The 25,025-nt window shown below is 42.8% G+C and overlaps 1 protein-coding gene across 1 annotated transcript in view; it reads left to right on the forward strand.

The window, feature by feature from the left end:
* The first annotated feature begins 1,833 nt into the window (after nucleotides 1-1,833).
* The window catches only part of septin5a (septin 5a), a 148,293-nt gene continuing 125,101 nt past the window's right edge, over nucleotides 1,834-25,025 (forward strand). Inside the window, exon 1 of the mRNA XM_069933709.1 lies at nucleotides 1,834-1,958. The gene's annotated coding sequence lies outside the window, so the exon portion shown is untranslated. The remainder of the gene's footprint in view (nucleotides 1,959-25,025) is intronic.

Consider the following 25,025-nt stretch of genomic DNA (forward strand, 5'->3'; position numbering starts at 1 on the left):
CCCCTCCTCCCCACCCCCCCCCTCCTCCCCACCCCCCCCTCCTCCCCACCCCCCCTCCTCCCCACCCCCCCCTCCTCCCCACCCCCCCCCTCCTCCCCACCATTTAGTTCAGGCACCTGCTCACATCTTGTTCAGGGATCACGCCCTTTCTGTGTCTATCCGGGTTCTCTCCCCATGCAAAAGCGCTGCTGGTTTCCAACCCCTTCTCATGGCAGCAGATGGACATTTTGCCCCATTTTCTCCATCTTAGATTCTGGGTTTTAAAATCGCTGAGTCAAAGGTGGCGACGAAATCTGGACCTTACACAAATGGGAAAAGAAGAATCTGGACCGAGCTCTGGTGGGAACAAAGATTAAGATCAGAAAACCAGGAAGCCAATAACTAATGTGAACGAAAGACCATCTCAGCCTTAATAATTTGGTCATGAAATAGAGGTCACATTTTTTTTTACAAAAGGAGAGAATAAAGATTTGAATGGTTTTAAGTGACGAATAACCCATCTTAAAAGCGGCAACGCATTCAGAAAGCCGTTTGAAATCGGTTTTAGACTGAGCAGAGTTAACGCCTCTAGTTTTCTCTATCTGATTGGCATTCGGAGAGGTTTTCCTCGCTGTAACCACGAGTAGATTTACCTCTGGTGTTTTTTTAGTGTGTATCTGATTTCTGGGCTCAGTTGGACACTTCCTCAGTTTTTTTTGGATTGGAGAATGTAAACATTTGAATGGATCCCAGTCCATAAAAGTAAACAGGTCCCCTCCCCTGGCTCGCCTGGGTTGATCGTGGATGCTGCCGGAACGGCAAACTAGGCACCGGGGTCCAGCCTCTTTTTCTCCACCCTCCCCTCCTCCTCGGGGCTCCAGGCCCCTCCCCACCCTTCTCTTCGGGGTTCCCCCCCCATCGGGGCTCCCATCTCCCCCCACCCCACCCATCGGGTCTCCCATCTCCCCCCACCCCACCCATCGGGTCTCCCATCTTCCTCCACCCCCATCGGGGCTCCCATCTTCCTCCCCCCCCCCCATCGGGTCTCCCATCTTCCTCCACCCCCATCGGGGCTCCCATCTTCCTCCACCCCCATCGGGGCTCCCATCTTCTACCCCCCCCCATCGGGGCTCCCATCTTCTCCCCCCCCATCGGGGCTCCCATCTTCTCCCCCCCCCATCGGGGCTCCCATCTTCTACCCCCCCCCATCGGGGCTCCCATCTTCTCCCCCCCCCATCGGGGCTCCCATCTTCTACCCCCCCCATCGGGTCTCCCATCTTCCTCCACCCCCATCGGGGCTCCCATCTTCCTCCCCCGCCCCCCTCCATCGGGGCTCCCATCTTCCTCCCCCCCCCCCATCGGGGCTCCTCCATCTTCCCTCCCCCCCAACCCATCGGGGCTCCCATCTTCCCTTCCCCCTCCATCTTCCCTTCACCCCCCCCCCATCTTCCCTTCCCCCCCCCCCCATCGGGCTCCCATCTCCCTCCCCAATCGGGGCTCCCGGCTCCCGGCTCCCCTCCACTCCCTTCTAATTGCCGCGCTGCCCCCGTGATCCGCTCCTTGTTTATCCCCTTGGTTCATTCCCAGCCCGATCGCGCAGCCGATTGGTCCGTGGCGCCCCGTTCCGCCTCTCCGATTGGGCCTCCTCTTCTCCGACTACCACTGCACCTTGATTGACGCCGCTCGGTGCGCCGATTGGCTCCCAGGTGCCGCTCCGCGCCGGCGATTGGCCGTGCGAGGGGGAGGGAACGCGGCGGTCGTCAGCTTGCGGCGGATTGGCTGTCCCCACCGCCGGCCCGCCGGTGATTCGCGCCCTCCTCCCGGCGGCCCGCCCGCCATTGGCTGTCCGCTGCGCTGGGTACCAGTTTCACCGTGTCAGTAGTAATCCTGCCTCTCTCGGTGAAATCCGGCGTCGGAGGGATTTAAATCCGCCACCATGGTCAGCAACGTCAGATTTAAAAGCCGAACGTTGAAATCGGGTAAGTTCCATTTAATTCCCGCAACGACAACGAAAATAATAGCCCGGCGGTCTCTTCTGTTGCCGAATGAGCCTTTCCATTCACTGCCTCCCTCCTCCTCCTTTCTCTGCCCGCTGCCGATGGGCGTCGCTGGGATATTGAAACCTTCAACGACCGGCGCCGCTCTCCTCCCGATGCGCTCGCTGCGGCTATCCAGTGGAGAAGGAGGTGAGTCTCAGACTGCCCGAACCGGCCCCCTCTCTCCGCCTCACCCTCGCCTTCTAGTCCCCTTTCGAGGGGAAGCCGGGATCCTTGGCATAGCCGTCATCGCCGCCCCCCCACCTCTCCCCCCACCTCTCCTCCCCCCTCCTCCTCTCCTCCCCCCACCTCTCTTTCTCCCTCCCCCCCCCCCCCCGGTCCGTTTTAAAGAAAATCTTTATGCAGAGATTTGCAAACCAAATGATTGCAGCCCCGAATGGGAAATGCCCACCTCTGCTGGGGCGAGCTGTGCGATGCCAGAAATCTGGCCGCAGTCCCTTCGGAATTAATCCTGCAGCGAGAGGGGATATTGTTCTGCGAATGGGGCTTCACTACTACCGCGGGCAGAAAGCATATTCGGGGTCGATGTCGCGCTCGCTCTCTCTTCACTCCGCCCCAATAATGAGCCCACGGACACTGCCTGTCTTCCTCATCCACTCTTTCAGGTCCACCTTTTTAATTCTTGATACTTTGCATGGGCTTCACCCACCAATGGGACGTGGGCGAGGGGAGGCTGAACGTGAACGGGGAGGGAAACCCCGGCACCTCCTCTCTTTTTTTTTGTCGACGGGAACTGGAGGTGGCAGATTGAACGGAGGTTTTTTGGGGGTCCCCTGTCGGTCGACGGAATGGCTGGGGACAGGTCATTGCCATGCGGACGTAGCAAGCGGGTCACAGTCCGTCAGGACGAGGGCTGGCAGGTTCAACAGGACGGGGAGAAATCCGAGGGTGGGCTGGGGTGGGGGCACTGCAGCCACGACTTGAATGGAAGCCAGTGGCCCAAGTGCTGATCCGTGAGGTAAGTATTACTGGGGTCGGTTGCTCGGTATGGACAGGCCCTCCCATGACTCTGATTGCATTGCTTTTGTTCAACAAAAGGTGGGGGCGGGGGTAAGAAACGTGTGAATAAGACAAAACGCTAGAACCGTATTTAAAACGTTATCAGATGAATGTCAGTGATGCTCCAGAAGGATTCATAAGGTGCATTTTGAAATAATTTAGCAGAGAGAGCAATAACAGGGATCTCCCAGCAATCCCAGTGGCCACCTATTTCAAATCCCCGCCCTATTCCCACTGCCAATGTGTCTGCCCATGGTCTCATGCACTGCCACGCTAAGACCACATTGGAGGAACGGCGACTTGTATTCCGTCGATCGCACCTTCCAACCAGTTGGCATTAACATCAACTTCTCCGGTTGACATTAGCACCCCACCATCTATCCCTCCGACTCCTCTAACTCTCTCGCTCTCTTTCCTTTTCTCATTTCTCTAGATCTGCACTTATCCCCCTTATCAGTGAACACCTCTCCTCTTCTGCCCTATCTATGTTCTCACGTTGTTGTCTTTTGGCCTGTGCCTCCTTTATCCTTCTCCCCAGCCTTTTAATTCAGGTGCCTGCTTGCTTTTCACTTGTATCTTGAAGAAGGGCTCAACCCTGAAACGTTGGTTGTATATCCTTACCTCCTATGGACACTGCCAGTTGTGTTCCTCCAGCGTTGCTACAGGTGTTCTGTGATTAGTAAGGGATTGCTTAAGGTGGGATGTGGGTGGGAAGAAAATTTTTGAGAACCACTGTTTTCATTGTCCCTCATTGACTCGTTATGTGCACGGTTTCAGAACTCCAAAGGAAATGGGCCAATGACAATTTTTCTCCAGCAAAATATTTCAGTAACAATTGGGTCTCGAGCAGTGATTTTAAGCAATCCCTTACTAATCACAGAGCACCTATGGCAGAGGAATTACTTAAAGTGGGATGTGAATGGAAAGGGAAAACTTTGAAAACCACCGATTTAATACATGGTTAAAAATTTGTCAGCAATATCTATATCTTCAGGAAGGGAAGTAGAACTTTTCTGGTGAACCAGAGGCCTGCTCGATTAATGCTTATTTAACCATAGGGCATGAGATTGCTGATGTGGCTAACATTTATTGGCCTTGAAATTGCCCCTGAACTGTGTAGAATAATTGCCATTTTGAAGTTAATCTGAACTCACAAACAGGCCAGAATAGAGAAGGATGACAACTTCCCCCACCCCACCACCATCTTAAAGATGTTTTGAGGACAAAATGTGTTTTACAAATAATCCCAGTTTAACTTCCTCGGCAGTTTTGATAGATTTGAAGTTGTGTCTGCAAATCTCTCGCCCAAGTCTGCAGATATTGATGCAGAAGCTTTTTATGTGATTTTAGTTGAGAAGTCAAAGTAAGAGGGTGTGATATCACACCTCTTCAATGCTGGCTGAATTGGTGATATGAAAAACAATGAAATAAAAAGTATTAATAAATTAGAAATTGTCTGGTTTATTTCTTCATCTGTAGAGGGTAGCACAGTTAGTGTAGGGTTCGAACAACACTATTACAGCGCCAACTACCGGGGTTCAAATCTGGCGCGGGCTGTGAGGAGTTTGTATGTTGTCCCCGTGTCCGCATGGGTTTTCCCCGCGGGCTCTGGTTTCCTCCCACCCTTCAGAGACCTACGTGGTTTGGAGGTATTTGGACAGCATAGGCTTGTGGGCCGGAAGGGTCTGTTACCACTGTAGAGCTCGTCGAAAGAATCAACGACTTGTTGATCTAAACCAAGGCTTTTATTAGCAAAAGACAGGAGCTCTTCACAGGTGGCCGACCAGTCCGGAATGATCCGACCTGGCTAGGGACACAACCTTTAAGGCCCAGACAGTAGGCGTGGCTAAGCTCTCAGCCAATCGCTGTAAGCACAGTCTAGATACTGTAACTAAATACACTATACACATTGGTGATAGATCTGTACTATCACAACCACAAGATATAGGAGCTGAAGTAGGCTCATCGGCCCATTGAGTCTGCTCCACCATTCTCATCCACTCAGCCCCACTCCCCGGCCTTCTCCCTGTAACCCTTGATGTCCTGACTAATCAAACACCTGTCAATCTCTGCCTTAAATGCACCCATCGGCCTCCCTTCCACAGTCGCCTGTGGCAACAGGTTCCACAGACTCATGACCCTCTGACTAAAGACATTTTTCCACATTTCTGTTTCAAATCAACGTCCTTTTATCCTGAAATTATGTCCTTTTGTCCTCTAATCCTCTACCATCGGAAACATCCTTGCCACATCTATTCTGTCCAGGTCTTTCACCATTCAAATTTCTCTGAGGTCCCCCCTCATCCTTCTTACTCCAACAAGTACAGTCCAAGAGCTGACAATTGATCCTCATATACTAACTCTTTCATTCCTGGTATCATTCTAATAATCCTTCTCTGAACCCTCTCCAACGCCAGCACATCTTTTCCCAAATATGGCACCCAAAACAGTACGCAGCATTTCAAGTATGACCATATAACCATTTACATCACAGAAACAGGCCAGTTTGGCCCTACATGCCGAAGATCTCCTCCCACCTCGTCCCACTGACCCGCATTTGGCCCATAACCCTCCATACCTCTCCTATCCATATACCTATGCAACCTTTCCTTGAATGTTAACTTCGATCTCACTTCTACCACCACTGCTGGAAGTTCATTCCATATCCACACCACCCTCTGCATGAAGAAATTCCCCCTCATGTTTTCCCTAAACTTTTCCCCTTTTACTCTCAATCCATGTCCTCTTGTTTGAATCTCCCCCACTTCTCAGTGGAAAAAGCCATAGAACCATAACCATATAACCATTTACAGAGCGGAAACAGGCCATGTTGGCCTTTTGAGTCCGCACCGGTTCACTGATTTTATGCGCCCTCTTCAGGCATTGGTCCCAGTAGATCTTCATTCAATAACGATGGGTGAATTCAATGCAGGTGGAATCAGATAATAGCAAAACTATGAGCAAACAGATTGGCTGTCTGTGTACCAAAAATAGTAAAACTTGACGAAACTGGATTTATTAAGAAAAGACGAACAATGGACAATATCTGTAAGTTCATTAACTTAATCGTTTAAAGTCTTTATCATCAGCAGTCTCCACCATCAATATCCTGGGGTCATCAATGACTAGAAGCTCGACTAGACCCACAGTAACACATAGTTACTAAAATCCAAAGCACTCATCTCCTGATTTCTCAAGCATTTTAACATCACCTACAGGTGTAAGACCATGATGGAATTCTTTCCACTCATCTGGATGAATGCAGTTTCAACTGCACTCAAGAAACTCAGTCTCCAGGACAAGGCAATCCATTTGACTGGCACTCTATCCCTTGCTTTAAACTTTCATTCCCTCTTCCTCTGGCATGCCTAGGTTGCAGAATGTACCATCTATTAAGTTCACTACAGTTGTGAGCCAAGGTTAGTCCAATACTACCATCCAAATGCATGGGCTCTTCAACAAAGGACAAAAATCAGTGAGTGCATGTCCATCAATATCAAGCTTCCCTCATACACCATCTTGATCCGATCCATATTGACTCTAACTGTCCCCATTATAATTTTGAATACCTCTATCAAATCACCCCTCAACCTTCTATGCTCCAGGGAATAAAGTCCCAGCCTATTCAACCTTTCCCTGTAACTCAAACCCTGAAACCCCGGTCACATTCTTGTAAACCTCTTCTGCACACTCTCTATACTGTTTATATCTTTCCTGTAATTTGGCCACCAAAACTGCAATATGTCTAAATATGCTGTATGTCTAAATTTAAATGTAAATATCCAACATTGATTTCAATAGCATTCATCTTTGGAGGGTTAACAGGGAAAATTATATATGTGAATTTCCAAAAGAAAACTGAAAGAAAGCAGATAATAGATTAATAAGATCAAAACACATGGAGACTGTCGGCATAGCAGAATGAATGTTTTGTTGCCTTCAAAACAGTAAGGAGAGAATATGGAAAAATTGTCAAAGGAGAATCAGAATTTATTGTCATGAATAAGTCGTAACATTTGTTGCTTTGCAGAAACATCACAGAGAAAATATTAATATAAACCACCTTACAAATAAATATAAATAGCACATGAAAAGTCAAAGTGAGGCAGTGTCTTTGGTTCATTGATGGTTCAGGAATCTAATGGCAGCAGGGAAGAAACTGTCCTTGTGCCGCTGAGTGCTCATCTTTAGGCTCCTGTTCCGTTTTCCCTGATGGTAGCAGAGTGAAGAGGGCGTGGCCTGGGTGGTGGAGTCTTTGAGGATAGAGGCTGATTTTTTAGAAAATCTGTGTAGACATCCTCGACAGAGTGAAATCTGGTGCCCGTGATGTTGCAGGCCCAGTTACCAACCCTCTGGAGATTTTTCTTGACCTGAGAGTTGACACCTCCGTACCAGGCAGTGATGCAACCAGCCAGAATGCTCTTCATGGTCCACCTGTAGGAAAGATCATTATAGAACCACAGTCAATTATGAATTAAGTTTTAAAAAAAAAACCTTGGATCAAAAACACAATTTGGTGTGGGTACAAATTGAAATGGGTAAAATAGGAGAGAATAATTCCGAACATATTTTGTATAAATGGCATGAAGAACTGTTGAAAGGGAATTTTCCAATACACCAATTTTGAAACATATACTTAAAAGTATCCATGTAGAAAGTGGAATGAAGAATTACCAAATAGCCAAAATGCTATTAAAGCAAAATCCCATAATTTCTTTTACAGATAATAATTCATTTTTTTTTAATATTTGGTATAACTGTGGAATAAAAAGGATAAAGGATTGTTTTTTGGGTTCTCTTTTTTTTACTTTTGACCAATTGAATGACAAGTATAATATACCATATAATACCAGTTTTCCCTATTATCAACTGAAATCATATTTAACAAGAAAGTTAGGATTGAATTTTAGATTACCTGAACAAAATCAATTTGAATATTTAATAACTGAAACGTTTATTAAAAGATTTATTACTAATATGTACATAAAATTGCCGGAGACTATGCAGAAAAAATATTTATTAAAATCTAAACTGAGATGGGAAAGAGATTTAAATATACAAATCCAGGAAGAAGTAGGGTCAAAACAATAATATGAAAGTGTAACCAACACAATTAATGTCGGATATCAAATGGTACAATTTAATTTTTTTACATCAATTATATTTTATTCCACATAAATTACATGGACTTAATTCAAATGGCTCTGATCAATGTTTTAGATGTAATAAAGAGGTAGGAACCTTTTTTCATGCAGTTTGGCAATTTGAAAAAGCAGAAAAACTTTGGGAAGATACGAATATTTTACTAGGACAAATTATGAAGATATAAGATCCGAAAGACCCAAAAATATTTTTGTTGGGGGATATTCATGATTTGAAGTTAGATATTTTTCGGAAGGAGTTTTTAAGTAGCAGTAGCAAAGAAATGTATGGAGGTAACATGGAAATTAGACAATGATGTGGAGTTGAATAGAATGCAAATGGAATTATAAAATTGTAACAGTTAGAGAACATAGCATATAATTTACAGAATCAACCAGAAAAAAATTTATAAGATTTAGAAACATTATATTGGTAAGAGTTCATCTACGGCGTCCACAACTCACCCTAGTAAATTTAGAGGTTTAAGATTATACTTGTAAATTTGAAATTTCATTAATCACTGAATGATATACAAAAAATTCAGGTCAGCTTTTTTTTCCTAAGGGAGGGGGGGAGAAAATATAAAATTCTTTTTGCATCATTTTATTACTTTGTATGGTTATGGATAATTTTGTCATTGATAAAATTAAACAAAAACACAATTGGGAATGTTGCAAAATCTGGATGGACTTCCTTCAAAAAAGACAGAAATGAATGATGAGGAGAATCACATCAGTAATTACAAGAATCCAGCTTTTCCATTGTTCAAAATGAAGATTCATTTTGATCCCCTCACAGTTCACTTTTCCAAACAATTTCATTTTATCAACGAATCTAGTAAAATGTCCATCCTGCCATTTCATCCAATGTCATTCATGAAATTGGGATTCTTGTAGCAACCCTTAATGTTCTGACCGGAAAAAAGATCCATGAATTCCCTCTCTGTTTTCTCTCCTCTGACCAACCGATTATCTATGCTTTTTTTTTGAGAATCATGAACATGTCACAAAATTCATTGTTTTGCATCACTGTCACAGTACAAACATTTCCATAATCCACATTTCAAAATAAATTAAAATAGAGCACAAAAAGCAAAAAAGACCAAGTGGGATAATGTCTTTGGTTCATTGATCATTCAGGAATCTGGTCGCAGCGGGGAAGAAACTGTCCTTGTACCGCTGAAAGCTCGTCTTCAGGCTCCTGTACCTTTTCCCCAATTGTAGCAGAGTGAAGAGGGCATGGCCTGGGTGGTGGGGTCTTTGAGGATAGAGGCTGCTTTTTTAAGACACCACCTTTTCTAGATGTCTTTGATGGAGTGAAGCCTGGTGCCTGTGATGCCACAGGCTGAGTTAACAAGCCTCGAGAGATTTATCTTGTCTTGGGCATAGGCACCTCCATATCAGGCAGTGATGCAACCAGCCAGAATACTCTCCAAAGTACACCTGTAGAAGTTTTGAGAGTCTTCCATACTGAAGCTCCTCATAATGTATATCCGCTGCGAGCCTTCTTTGTAATTGCATCGACTTGGAGGCTCCAGGACAGATCCTCAGAGATGTTGACACCCAGGAATTTGAAGTTCTTGACCCTCTCCACTACTGAGCCCTCGAAGAGGACTGGGTCGTGTTCCCCTGACTTCCTCCTGAAGTCCCCAATCAATCTCATTGGTTTAGCTAACGCTGCTGTGACACCATTCAATGAGCTGATCTATCTCCCTCCTGTTCGCTTCCTCATTGTTGTCTGTGATTCTGCCAACAACTGTCATCGGCATACTTGCAGATAGCATTGGAATTGTGCCTAGCCACACAGTGATGGGTGTAGAGTGAGTACAGCAGTTGGCTAAGCATGCATCCTTGGGGTGTGTCTGTATTGATCGTCAGGGTGGAGGAGATGCTGTTTCCAATTCATATTGACTCTGGTTTTCCAATGAAGTCAAGTTGCGGGGGTGGGGGGGGGGGAGTGCAGAGTCCTAGTATTTGGAGCTTGTTGAGCAGCACTGAGGGAACGATGGTGTTGAATGCTGAACTGTAGGCTATGAAGAGCAGCTGGATGAGCCAGAGCTGAGCGGAGAGCAAATAGAGAGGGTGCAGAGAAGATTTACTAAAATGTTGCCTGGATTGCAGTATCTCGAATACGGAGAAGATTGAGTAGACTGGGACTCTATTCATTGGAGCGTAGAAGGTTGAGAGGGGATTTGATAGAGGTATATAAAATTATGAGGGGGATAGATAATGTAGATGTGAATAGGCTCTTTCCCCTGAGGGTAGGTGAGATTGGAACAAGGGGTCATAAGTTAAGGGTTGGGGGACAAAGTTAGGAAGTAACATGAGGGGGAGCTTCTTCACTCAGAGAGTGGTGGCTGAGTGGAATGATCTTCCAGAAGAGGTGGTTGCAGCAGGGTCAATTTTGTCATTTAAGTGAAGGTTAGATGAGTGCATGGATGTGAGGGGGTTGGAGGGTTATGGACAGAGAGCAGGTAGGTGGGACTAGTGGAGTTTCGGTGCAGACTAGAGGGGCCGAGATGGCCTGTTTCCGTACTGTAATTATTATATGGTTATTGTTATATGATATTGCATTTGCTGTGAAGTGATTGTGATTGTGAGTGAATTGAAGTGGGTCCAGATCTTTACTTGGGAACGAGTTCATTCTGGACATGACCAACATCTAAAAGTATTTAATCAGATGTGAGTGATACTGGGCGATAGCATTTGAGGCAGCTCACACTATTCTAGGGCACCAGGATGATTGAAACTGCATTCTCTACATCTTCTATCTTCACAGCATATTATATCCTCAATTAAACCTGATTTTCTTTGTCAAATGTGTGTTTCTTTCTCAAAGTGTTAGATTTGAATGATTTTAACTAGGGCATGGATTGCAAAGGGTTAAGCAGAGTGTTGATTTGTGCAAGAAGTTAATTGGCAGGGACCAATAAAAGGAGGGGTAGCTGAAGGAGTGGCCCTGTGTGTAAGTGGCTCACTGAAGGAGAGGGACCCTGAAGCTTTGGCTTGTGATGCTTCGGCGAGCAAAGGCTAAGGAGGGATACTTGCGCTACTGGGGGGTGGTCGCTGTCAGAATGGTCTCGGCGAGAGCAGGGAAGAGGCAAAACTTATAAAAGGTGTTACAGGTAAATTTATTGAGTAATATCAGACAATAGCATTGGCAGTATGCATCTAGGGTTAGTGTTGTGCTTGGAGTGCCAGATGTGGGGACCCTGGGAGACCACCAACCTCCCACAGGACTACATCTGCACCAGGTACGTTGAGAGGTGGCTCCTTATGGACCTAGAGCTGCAGCTTGATGACCTTTGGTTCATTGGGGAAAGTGAGGAGGTGATTGATGGCACCCGTAGAGAGTGACAGTCCCCCTCAGATATTGGTTTGTTGCTTTAGATACTGTTGGAGAGGTTGACCTGACAGTGGAAGACCACAGCAAACGGGATCCTGGCACTGCATCCGCTGCCATAGTCATGAGAGAAAGGGAGAATGCAGTGGTCATAGGGAATTCCATGGCGAGAACAGACAAGAGATTCTGTGAGCATGATCGGGTGTGTTGTCTCTCTGGTGCTGTGTACAGGATGCCTCCGATCGGGCCCAGAGGGGAGAGGGCAAGCAGCGAGAGGTCTTGGTACAGTTGAATGCGTGGCTAAGAGAATGGTGCAGGGGACCATTGGGATCTATTTTTGGGGAGGTATGACCTATACAAAAAGGATGGGATACATCTGAACTCAAAAGGTCCCAATATCCTGGTGGGGATGTTTAATATAGCTGTTGAGGAGTGTTTAAAGTAAATTGGCAGGGGGAAGGAAACTAGGGTGTTGGGTCGAGAAAGAGGAATAAAAGTCAAAGATATTGTGTAGCAAAGATGACAAAAAGGACGGGTAAGTTAAAAAGACGGGATAATTTGCTGTAAAATAGAAATACAGTGAAATCGGTAACAGATACTGGTCTAAAGGAACTGTATTTAAATACATGGAGCATTAGGAATAAAGTAGATGACCTTGTTGTACAGCTACAGATTGAAAGATATGACATTGTGGTCATATGATGGATGTGATTAAGAGCTGAATGTCCAAGGGTATTCAATGTATAGAAATGATAGGCAGGTAGGTAGACTACCAGCGGGCATAGAGAACTCAAAACAGTCAACCAGTTTACCTACCTCGGCTGCACCATTTCATCTGATGCAAGGATCGACAACGAGATAGACAACAGACTCGCCAAGGCAAATAGCGCCTTTGGAAGACTACACAAAAGAGTCTGGAAAAACAACCAACTGAAAAACCTCACAAAGATTAGCGTATACAGAGCCGTTGTCATACCCACACTCCTGTTCGGCTCTGAATCATGGGTCCTCTACCGGCATCACCTACGGCTCCTAAAATGCTTCCATCAGCACTGTCTCCGCTCCATCCTCAACATTCATTGGAATGACTTCATCACCAACATCGAAGTAGTCGAGCTGGCAGAGTCCGCAAGCATCGAATCCACGCTGCTGAAGACCCAACTGCGCTGGTGGGTCACGTCTCCAGGAGGACCATCGCCTTCCCAAGATCGTGTTATATGGCGAGCTCTCCACTGGCCACCGAGACAGAGGTGCACCAAAGAAGAGGTACAAGGACTGCTTAAAGAAATCTCTTGATGGGAGGAGTCACGTGATGGAGTAGTGGCTGGACGGTGAACTCCAGCCTTCTCCAGAGAAGTCGGAAAAAAGAAAGGAAAACACAAAGGCACAAAAATAATAATTAAAGTAAAGTGAGTATAAAGGTGGAAAGAAGATGGCGACGAAAAAAGAAAAATCGAAACCAACGGTAAGAAGAGAGGAAGAGAAGACAACGGAAGAAGAAGGAGAAGGCCTTACCTGTTCGAAGAGGCCCGCAGTGGAGAGAGAAACCCGCTCCCTCAGGTCGGTAGAAAGAGGACTACAAAAATGGCTCGCTGAGCCGAGTAAAAGTGCGCAACCGCGCATGCGCGACTCCTCGCGCATGTGCGATGCGCATGCAAAAAAACACACCGACGGGAGGGGTGACCAGCTGGGGAGTCGATCTCCACAGCCGGTAATGACAGCTGCAGAACACCTGCAGCAAGAGGAGAACATAGAAGACAACGAAAACAAGAAAGAAGAGAAGAAAAGGACAACAAAGAAACAACAGATGGCCAACCCAGAGGAAGAAGAAGAGGAAGAGGAAGAGTACAGTGAGAATGAAGAAGGGAAAAGCAAGACAAAGGATATACTTTCTCTTATTAAAGAATACACGGAGTCATTTAAAGAATGGCAAGCGCAAGAATTTAATGATTTAAGAAGAATAAACAATACAGAAGAGAAAATGAATAAAATAGATATGACCTTATCAGAAATGGGAAAAAGAATGGACAAGGTGGAAGAACGAGAAGCAGCAGTAGAAATGGAGGTAGAGGACTTAAAAAAGAAATTAGAGGAATCTAATAAAAAAGTTAAGGAGACACAAGAACTGTTAGCTCAGAAAATAGACATAATGGAAAATTATAACAGAAGAAATAACATAAAGATAGTGGGCCTTAAGGAAGATGAAGAAGGCAAGAATATGAGAGAGTTTATAAAAGATTGGATCCCTAGGATCCTAGGATGTCCAGAACTACAGCAAAAATGGAAATAGAAAGGGCACATAGAGCATTGGCCTTTAAACCACAACCACAACAAAAGCCAAGATCTATTTAAGTAAAATTCTTAAGATATACTACAAGAGAAAAGGTACTGGAGAAAACAATGGAAAAAGTAAGAGAGGGCAACAAGCTACTGGAGTACAAAGGGCAAAAAATCTTCATTTATCCAGATATAAGTTTTGAACTCCTGAAGAAGAGAAAGGAGCTCAAAACAGCAAAGGCGATTTTATGGAAGAAAGGGTATAAATTTATACTAAAGCATCCAGCGGTATTGAAAATATTTATTCCAGGACAGCAAAACAGACTATTCTCGGATCCAGAGGAAGCACAAAAATTTGCAGAACAATTACAAAATAGACTGAGAGATGAAGACGTGTAACGAGAGTACAAAAGACTGCGAACTAAAAAGACACATAAGTTTTGAACTCCTGAAGAAGAGGAAGGAGTTCAATACATCGAAAACGATCTTATGGAAAAAAACTATTCTCGGATCCAGAAGAAGCAAGGAAATTTGCAGAACAACTACAAAACAAACAGAGAGATGAAGACATGTAATAAGAGTAAAAATGACCACGATTTATATGTATGTGGGTAAAGAGGTATATGTGTGTATATGTATAATGTGCATACATGAATGTATCCGTATTTAGAGGAAAATATAGATAGTATAGACAAGAATTAATAAGGGAAGGAAATGGAATAGAGGGAATAAGGAGGGAATTAAAAGAGTGACCTTTGTTACATATGAAAAGTGAAATCTTTTCTTGGGGGGCTGGGGGGGAGGAGTTACGGTCACTGCAAAATCAGCTGACGCTTGCGAGTGAATTCGCAAATCCAAATGGAGAGGGGAGATGTGGTTGTCCGACAAAGGAAAAAGGACAACTCAGGAGGGGAAGGGGGGATTGGGGCTAAAGAAGTTTTAAATAGGAGAATAAGGAAAATGTTTGATGTTTTAGGAATGTTGTCTTATAAAGGGTTCAAAACAAGAAAACAGAAATGGATAAGAAGGAAAGGTAATGATGGAGAAACGGAAAGGGAAGATAAACAAAGTATGAAATGGCTACGCTGAACTATATGACTTTAAATATTAATGGAATACATAACCAAATTAAAAGGAAGAAACTGCTAAATTTACTGAAAAAAGAAAAAATTGATATAGCATTTGTGCAAGAAACACATTTAACTGAATTGGAGCACAAGAAATTAAAGACACGTAACAGCAGCATCGTATAATTCAAAAGCAAGAGGAGTAGCTATATTAATTAGTAAAAATGTGCCATTTAAAATAGAAGAGGAAATAATAGATCCAGCAGGGAGATATGTAATGATAAAATGTCAGATATATTCGGAGTTTTGGAATCTACTCAATGTATATTCACCTAACGAAGAAGATCAAAAGTTTATGCAAGATATCTTTTTGAAGATAGCAGATACCCAGGGGAATATATTAATAGGAGGGGATTTCAACCTGAATTTGGATTCAAATATGGACAAAACTGGGAAAAAAATTAACAGAAAGAACAAAGTAACCAAATTTATAATTAAATCGATGGAAGAAATGCAACTTTTGGATATATGGAGGAAACAACACCCAAAGGAAAAGGAATATTCATATTACTCGGCTAGACATAAAACATACTCAAGAATAGACCTATTTTTGTTATCAGCTCGTATGCAAGATAGAGTAAAAAAAAACAGAATATAAAGCTAGAATACTATCGGACCATTCACCCTTAATATTGACAGTAAAGTTAGAGGACATCCCTCCAAGAATGTATAGATGGAGATTAAACCCCATGTTACTTAAAAGGCAGGATTTTAGAGAATTTATTGAAAAACAAATTAAAATGTATTTTGAAATAAATACGAAATCAGTGAAAGATAAGTTTATACTATGGGATGCAATGAAAGCATTCATTAGAGGGCAAATAATAAGTTATGTAACCAAGATGAAGAAGGACTATAATCAGGAAACAGAGCAGTTGGAAAGGGAAATAGTAAATATAGAAAAAGAATTAGCAATGAAGGAAGATACAACTAAAAGAAGAGAATTGGCGGATTAAAAAATAAAATATGAAACACTACAAACATATAAGGTGGAGAAGAATATAATGAAGACAAAACAGAAATATTATGAACTGGGTGAAAAAACACACAAAATCCTAGCATGGCAGCTTAAAACAGAACAAGCTAAGAAAATGGTATTGGCATCAAGGAAAAAAGACAAACAAATTACATATAATCCAAAAGAAATTAAGGAAAACTTTAGAGAATTCTATGAACAATTATACCGAACTGAAAACGAAGGGAAAGAAGGGAAAATAGATGAATTTCTAACTAAAATTGAACTACCAAAACTACAAATAGAGGAACAAAATAAATTAACAGAGCCATTTGGAATAGTAGAAATACAAGAGATAATAAAAAAATTACCAAATAATAAGACACCAGGAGAGGATGGATTCGCAATAGAATTCTATAAAACATTTAAAGACTTATTAATTCCGCCCCTCCTGGAAGTAATCAACCAGATTGATAAAACACAAAGCTTACCAGATTCATGTAAAACAGCAATAATTACAGTAATACTAAAGCAAGGGAAAGATCCACTCACACCAGCGTCATATAGACCAATATCTTTACTTAACACAGATTATAAGATAATAGCTAAACTATTAGCAAACAGATTAGCAGAGTATGTACCGAAAATGGTAAGTCTAGACCAAACTGGATTTATCAAAAAAAGACGCACAACAGACAATATTTGTAAATTTATTAACTTAATTCATGCAGTAGAAGGGAATAAAGCACCAACAGTAGCAGTTGCTTTAGACACAGAGAAGGCCTTTGACAGAGTAGAATGGAATTATTTGTTCAATGTATTGCAAAAATTCAGTTTACTGGAGAAGTATATTAATTGGATTAAAGCATTATATAAGGGACCATTAGCGAAAGTGACAGTAAATGGACATGTATCAAAGCAATTTAACTTAAGCAGGTCAACACGGCAGGGATGCCCACTATCACCTTTATTGTTTGCGTTAGCTATAGAACCACTAGCAGAATTGATAAGAACAGAAAATAATATAAAAGGGATAAAAATAAAAGACAAGGAATATAAAATCAGTTTATTTGCGGATGATGTTATAGTATACTTAACAGAACCAGAACTATCAATAAAAGAATTATATAAGAAATTGAAGGAATATGGAGAAGTGTCGGGTTACAAGATCAACGTAAATAAAAGTGAAGCAATGCCTATGAATAATGCGGATTTCTCAAAATTTAAGAAGGAATCACCATTTAGATGGCAAATGCAAGCAATAAGATACCTAGGTGTACAAATAAACAAAAATCTCGGCCAACTATATAAACTCAATTATTATCTACTAATGAAAAAATTACAGGACGATTTAGAGGATTAGAAAGATTTACCACGAACACTGATAGGAAGGATAAACTGTATTAAAATGAACATTTTTCCAAGGATATTATACTTATTTCAGGCATTGCCAATACAACTGACAGAGAAATTCTTCAAGGAGTTAAAGAAAATAATAAGGAAATTTTTATGGAAAGGGGGGAAACCGAGGATAGCACTAGATAAATTAACAGAATGGTATAAACAAGGAGGCTTACAACTGCCAAACTTTAAAAATTATTATAGAGCCGCACAATTAAGATACCTATCAGATTTTTATCAAACAAGGGAAAAGCCAGATTGGACTAGATTAGAATTAGATAAAATAGGGGAAAAGATACCTGAACACATATTATATAAATGGGATGAAAAATTGGTACAACATAGAAGTTCTCCAGTATTACATCATCTACTCAATATTTGGAAGAAGATTCATGTAGAAAGAAATAAAACAAATTATCAATTACCAAAACTAATATTGACGCAAAACAAGTTACTCCCTTTTACAATAGATAACCTTTCCTTTAGAGAATGGGAGAAAAAAGGGATTAAAAGAATAGAAAATTGTTTTTCAGGAAATAGATTCTTATCCTTTGAACAAATGAAAGATAAATACAATATAACTCAAGATACAGTGCTGGCATATTACCAATTGAGATCCTACTTGAAGGATAAATTAGGAAGCAGTTTGAGTTTGCCAGAGGGAAGTAACTTTGAATATGTGATTACAGATGCAATGATAATCAAAAGATTTATAACAAATATGTATATTAAACTGCAAGAAAAGGAGAATGAGGAAACAAATGGTAAAACTAAACAAAAATGGGAACAAGATTTAAATATAAAGATAAAAAAGGAAACATGGGAGAAGTTATGCTCTGGAACGATGAGAAATACAATAAATATGAGGTTACGTATGATACAATATAACTGGATACACAGGCTATACATTACACCTCAAAAGTTAAATAAATGGGACCAACACTATCTGATAGATGTTTTCGATGTAAAAAAGAAATGGGAACAACAATTCATGCAATCTGGACATGTGAGAAAGTAGAAAAATTTTGGGAAGATCTAAATCAGATATAAAATAACAGAAAACAATATACCAAAGAATCCAGAGATCTTCCTCCTAAGTAACATAAAAAACAAAGAATTTGGAATTGATTTGGAGGATGCACAAAAAAGATTTGTTAAGATAGCTCTAGCCGTAGCAAAAAAATGTATTATGTCAACCTGGAAATTGGAAGATAATTTGAAAATACAACAATGGTATATAGAAATGAATAAATGTATTCCATTAGAAAAAATAACATATAGTTTAAGAAATAATATTGAAATATTCGAACAAATATGGGAGCCTTACGTTAAACATAATAGCGAAAACCTACCGGGGACAATCACTACCTAAGTTAACGGAAGGAAAAGGAAATGAAAAGAATGGACTCAGTGGAATTTCTGGTGTATTTTTATTGAATGACAACATTGTCTGACTGGTTTAATGTATCCTAGATTTTATACCTTAAATGGACAGGAGGGGGGAGGTAGGGAGGGTGGGATGGGAGGAGGGAGTGGGGGGGAGAAAATGGCACTGTATATGTGTGAAAAGAAAAAAGTGTGTATCATGGTTAATGTGATTTATGGTGTGAAAAATAAAAAATTTAAAAAAAAAGAAATCTCTTGGTGCCTGCCACATTCACCACCGCCAGTGGGCTGATATCGCCTCCAACCATGCATCTTGGCGCCTCACAATTCAACGGGCAGCAACCTCCTTTGAAGAAGACCGCAGAGCCCACCTCACTGACAAAAGACAAAGGAGGAAAAACCCAACACCCAACCCCAACCAACCAATTTTCCCTTGCAACAGCTGCAACCGTGCCTGCCTGTCCTGCATCGGACTTGTCAGTCACCAACGAGCCTGCAGCAGGCGTGGAGCTACCCCTCCATAAATCTTTGTCCGCGAAGCCAAGCCAAAGAGAAGAGGTAGAGGGGTGTGGAGTGGCCCTGATGGTCTACAATGATGTTAAATCGCTAGGGTCAAAGGTGCAGAATCCTTATGTGTTGAGGTAAGAAATGGGAAGGGTGAAAGGGCCCTATTGGCAGTTATATACAGGCCCCCAAACAGCAGCTGGGAAGTGGACCACAAGTTACAGCTGGAATTAGTAAAAATGTGTAGGAAGGAAAATAATGATGGGGGATTTTAACATGAAAGGGGTTTGGGGAAGTCAGGAAAGTTCTGGATCTCAGGAGAGAGAGTTTGTAGAATGACCACGGGATGGCTTTGTGGAGCAGCTTGTCGATGAGCCCACCAGGGGATCAGTGGGCTTAGACTGGGTAATGTGTAATGAGCTGGAGGTGATGAGGGAACTCTTGTTGGAACCCTTGGGGAGTAGTGATCACAACATAATTGAGTTCAGTTTCAAATTTGAAAAGGAAAAGCTGACATCAGGCATGTTGATATTTCAGTGGGACAAAGGGAATTACAGTGGGACAAGAGAGGAATGGGCGCAGGTTGACTGGAAAAATCAGCTCAATGGGGGGATGGCAGAGCAGAATTGGTGGATATTTCTATCAGAAATAAGGAAAGTGAAGGAGAGAAATATTCCAAGAAAAAAGGAAATGATCAATGAAAAATGGCACAAACATGGGAAACAAGAGAGGTTATGGCTAAAATAAAAGCAAAAGGGAGGGCAGACAAGGAAGCAAAAATTAATAGAAGAACGGGGGACATGGAAAATTCTAAAAACGTAGAGAGAGAGAGAGAAAGAGAGAGACAAAGTCATAAGGAAAGAAAAGACTGATCATGAAACGAGGTTCAATAACATACAAAAGGAAGAGTAGGAAAGAGACGGGTAGATATAGGGCTGATTGAAAATGATGCTGGAGAAATTTTAATGAGGAACAGAAATGGCAGAGGAACTAAATGGATATTTTGCGTCAGTCTTCACTGAGGAAGATAACAGCCATATACCTGATAGTCAAAGGTCTCAGGGAATAGAATTAAGTACAGACAGGATTACTAGAGAGATAGAGCTTAATAAGATGAATGTAGATACGTCTCCCAGACTGGATGAGGTGCACCCATGGGTTTTGAAGGAGATGGCTTTTGAAATCATTTTCCAGAAATCAATAAACTCTGGCATGGTTCCGGAGGACTGGAAGGTTGCAAATGTAGTTCCTCTGTTTAAGAAAGGAGGGAGGAGAAAAAGAAATTGTAGGCCTATTAGTCTAATGTCAATTATTGGAGTCAATCCTCAAGGACGAGGTTATTTTATACCTTGAGGTGCTTGGCATGACAGGTCCAAGCCAGCATGGGTTCATGAAGGGAAGATCCTGCCTGACCAAACTATTGGGATTTTTTAGGAAATCTCAGATAGGATGGACAAGGGAGAGGCTGTGGATGTTGTGCATTTGGATTTTCAAAAGGCCTTCAATAAGGTGCCGCATAAGAGGCTGGTTAATAAGATGAGAGCCCATGGAATTACCAGAAATATATTAGATTAGGGGGAGCATTGGCTGACAGGCAGGAAGCAAAGGGTGGGAATAAAGTGATTCTATTCTGGTGGGTGAGTTGCTGGTTACTAGTGGTGTCTGCAGGGTCGGTGTTGGGGCTGCTTTTTTTACAATGTATATTGATGGTTTAGGTTATGGAGTGAATGGTTTTGTGGCTACGTTTGTAGATGACACCAAGATGGATGGTGGAGTAGGAAGTGTTGAAGAAACCAAAAGGTTACAGAGAGACTTGGACAGTTTAGGAGAGTGGGTGAAGAAATGGCAGATGAGATACATTGTTGAGAAATGTACGGGTGTACATTTTGGAAGAGGAAATAAACAGGCAGATTATTATTTAGTTGGCAGAGATGATTCAAAATTCGGAAGTGCAAGGGGACTTGGGGGTCCTCGTGCAGGATACCTTAAAGAAGTGGTTTTCAAACTCCTCCCCTACACTTGTATGCCACCTGAAGCCATAAGTACTCTGTTCTTTGCTGGGGCCTTCTTTCTGTGAGGGGCCACTGGACAAAGTGGTGACTTCTCCTTACTTTGTCTCCTTACGGTAGACAAAGTTAAAGCATTCCATGTACGTTACATTCTAAACGTAGTATTACGTGACAATAATTGAACCGTTACCTTTTTGTATAACTGACAACATGGACTAGTGAGATGAATCAACAAAAGCAGATTCACAAAAGGAAGACTCCAGGTACTAGGACAAGCAACATTAAACGCAGGAAAACTTTGTGGATGGTAGCTAGTTACACAAGAATTCCTTTATTAATTCATAGGATGTTGACATGAAGAGCAGAGTCAAACTTCAAATACCATTTAAATTCCATTTTCCTTATAAAATCACTTTATTGAGCCACTGTGGCCACTCTGGGGAAGGTACCTCCACAGTTCTGTGGCATAGAATGTTCCAGAACATTGACCCAAATGACAATGGATTTCAGAATCGGGGTGGAGCACTTGCAGGAGTAGATTTGGTAGGAGTTTGCAGAAGGTTTAGAAATGGGCGCAGTGTAGTTTGGACATGGTACACACTGTGGGTTACGGTGTTGGGGTGACAGAGGAAGGGAACGTCTCGGGTCCAGGTGCACATTCTGGATGATGTTAAATTTCATCAGTGCATAATCGGTGCATTGGAGAGTAAGGAGGTGATTCACTTGAGTTAATTCTCAGCTTCTGACCTGCTCTTGTAGCCATAGTATTTATGTGGCTGTTCAAGTACATCTCTCTACAATGGTGGGGAACTCGGGCCAGCCCTCCAAATGTCATTGGATGGTATCTGGCCCCTCTCTTGTCAGCAATGGTTATTGACTGACACATTCCCGACCAAGGACTCGGGCGTGAAGTGTTGACCGCCTTTTGCTTCCTGTGGATGCTGCATACAGCTCTTTTGTGTATGGGGCGTGTTCTTGACATGAGCCACTTGTCAGCCCACATATGAATGCTCCCAGTGTTTAAGCACCTTGGTAAACTGGAAGTTATGAATGAAACTGAACGTCACAAGATCAAGAGGCTGAATCCTAGGATGAAGCAACTTGCAATGTTGGGTGGGCAGAGTATTTTCCAGAGGGCAATGGTGTCTTGGTCTGAGAGCTTGATCTTCAACTGCTGCCACCATCTGTCTTTGTGCTAGATTTAACAATGGAGTTTCCTCATGATTCCCATTCATTGTAATTTTACTAAAATTCCCCTGTTGCCACTGTCAATCAAATGCCACTTTGTTCACATTAGGACCAAGGCTGTAATGAGTTCTAAAAACCCTCCGAAATGCTGGAGGAACTCAGCTGGTCTTTCAGTGCCTATAGGAATCCAAGATGCATTGGCAACAGTTTGGACCTGACCCCCTTCTTCAAGAAATAAGCAGAATGAGTCAAGAGCAGGAATTCTCAGAATAGAGACGGTCCTGGCTGGGGGAGGAATCCAAACCAACACAAGGGGATAGGTGAGAATTGTCTGTGTGAAAGGAGACAGGGGGGAAAGGGGGAGAGACAGAGACAGAGATGGGGAAGAAGGGAGGGGGGGTTGTTTTAATGAAAGTCGGAGTTTTAATGCCATCTGTTGGGAGTGTGCCAAGACTAAAGACTAGGTGTTGCTCCTCCAATTTGCAGGAGGTCTCAGTCTGGCATTGCATGAGACCATGAACAGGCATGCCAGCAAGGGAATGGGTCGGGGAAGTGAAGTCGGTGGCCGCTGGGAGACCCCTGCTATTGCGGTGGACGGCAACGAAGTGCTCATCAAAATGAGGTTCCAAGCTGAGTGATCCAGATGAAATTGATTTCACCATCGAAGAAACCTTCTGTTACTTAGATAGTAGGTTGATAGATGTGGTTGATACCTGAGCAATGTTTCAAATGCTTGGGTAGGTGCCAGTATTGTAACGATCCTGGAAGAGTTTGGCTCGAGAAATGTGTAGCTCTGGGACACATCAGCATGGGGTTACAGTCTTTGATCTCTCCAGCTGTTCTTTGATGTTACATCATGCGAATCTGATTCAGCTGAGTAAAATTTTCGATGGTGTTTGGTTGGGATGGACAATTCCCTGGCCTGGGATAGACCATTCGCAGACATTTGAAATGATTAAGGCCCAATTTGTGGAGCTGAGGATGGATCTGCCAACCACCATTATATGATGGGCCATTGTCACATTGAACTCAAAGGCAGCAAACCAGAAAAAGACTCTTATTTTTTGGTTTGAATATTTCTACACCATATCAATTTGGTATCGTCCTTTAAGATGGCCACTGAATATTTAAAGAAGTATCTAAAAATAATTATTGTACCCAGAGGAGGAGCAGAATGATATTCCACCCAAGTGATTTAATAGTGTATGTATAATGAATGCATTTTTAAAATAAATAAGAAAGAGCTTTGCCAAATATCTGTTCCCCATGAAGGATGAAGCAATATATCAGTTCTTTCAGGCCACAATATGTAAACAGATTCTTTCTAAAAATTGAATGATCATGAACAACATTCGTGACCTGATAGCAAGCAGTAGAGGGGAGCAAACTAGCCTTGCTTTATTTCACCTTGCATGTTGTTGAAAAAGAGATTTTGTAAAAGTCAGACAAGGAAGCACTCTCTTAATTACATGGAACTGTATGGACACTGAGGTTGAAGTAAAAACACACAAAGCTGGAGAAACTCGGCAGGTCAAACAGTGTCCTTTATATCACAAAGGTAAAAACGAATGCCTGGGGGTCGAAAGGGGGTTGATAAATGCTTGGGGGGGGGGCGCGGTCGATTGAACAAATCTGGTGGCTATGGAAAATGCCAGAAGGTGTCCGAGCAAAATGGTGGGTTGGGGAGAGTAGTGGTTGTCAAAGGCAGGAGGTGATAGGGAGGGAGGGAGGGAGGGAGGGGACAGTAGCAATCAAGAGGAGAAAGGATGGTTAGGTGAAGGAGGGATGGTTAGGTGAAAGAGGGATGAGAACCGGGAAGGTGGGGGGGAGGGGAGGGGAGGAGGAAGAAGAGAGCAGGTTAGCAAAAACCAGAAAAGTTGATGTTTGTGCCGTGTGGCTGGAGAGTGTCCAGACAGAAAATGAGGCCTTGTTCCTCTGATTTGCAGGAGGTCTGGGTGGGACAGTGTGCAAGGCCATGGACAGACGTGGGAGTGTGACGGACTGAAATGGATGGCTACTGGGAGGTCTCTGTTATTGTGGTGGGAGGAATGAAGGTGCTCAGTGAAGTGATCTCCCAGTCTGCGCCCGTGTCTCCCATGTAGAGAAGGCCATAGAGGGAGCACTGGATGCAGTAAATCAATCTTGCAGATACACAAGTGAAGTGTTGCTTTACTTGAAAGGACTGTTTGGAGCCCCAGACTATGGTGAGGGAGGAGCTGTGGGTGTAAGTGTTGCACCTCCTCCGACCATGGGGTGGGGGGTGGGGGGTTTGTGATTGGTGGGGAGGGATGATTCAAATTTGAATTCACATGTACCAAGATTCCATAATAGTAGTTGGTTTGCAGCCGAGCAGATAAACATCCCGAACACAGTTCAACTAGGAAGACAGTACAAAAGTTCAGTTAGTATAGCAAAGGCAATGTAATTTCACGTGTGAGGTTTGATACTGGCAGGAAAGAAATTGCTCTAGAATAAACAAATAAATCTTAAAGCATTTAAGAGAGCTCGAAGGTGAAGACCTTGGCAAGTAGGATTAAGGAGAACTTAATCTCCTTAGATCTCCTTAAATCTTTAATGCTTTGACTGCTTTTCCAAGGCAATGGGAGTTGAAGATGGATTTGGGTGGCACGGTGGGCCTAGCGGTTCATGCACCACCGTT

Source organism: Narcine bancroftii, chromosome 4 (genome assembly GCF_036971445.1).
Source record: "Narcine bancroftii isolate sNarBan1 chromosome 4, sNarBan1.hap1, whole genome shotgun sequence".
NCBI classification, from domain to species: Eukaryota; Metazoa; Chordata; class Chondrichthyes; order Torpediniformes; family Narcinidae; genus Narcine; species Narcine bancroftii.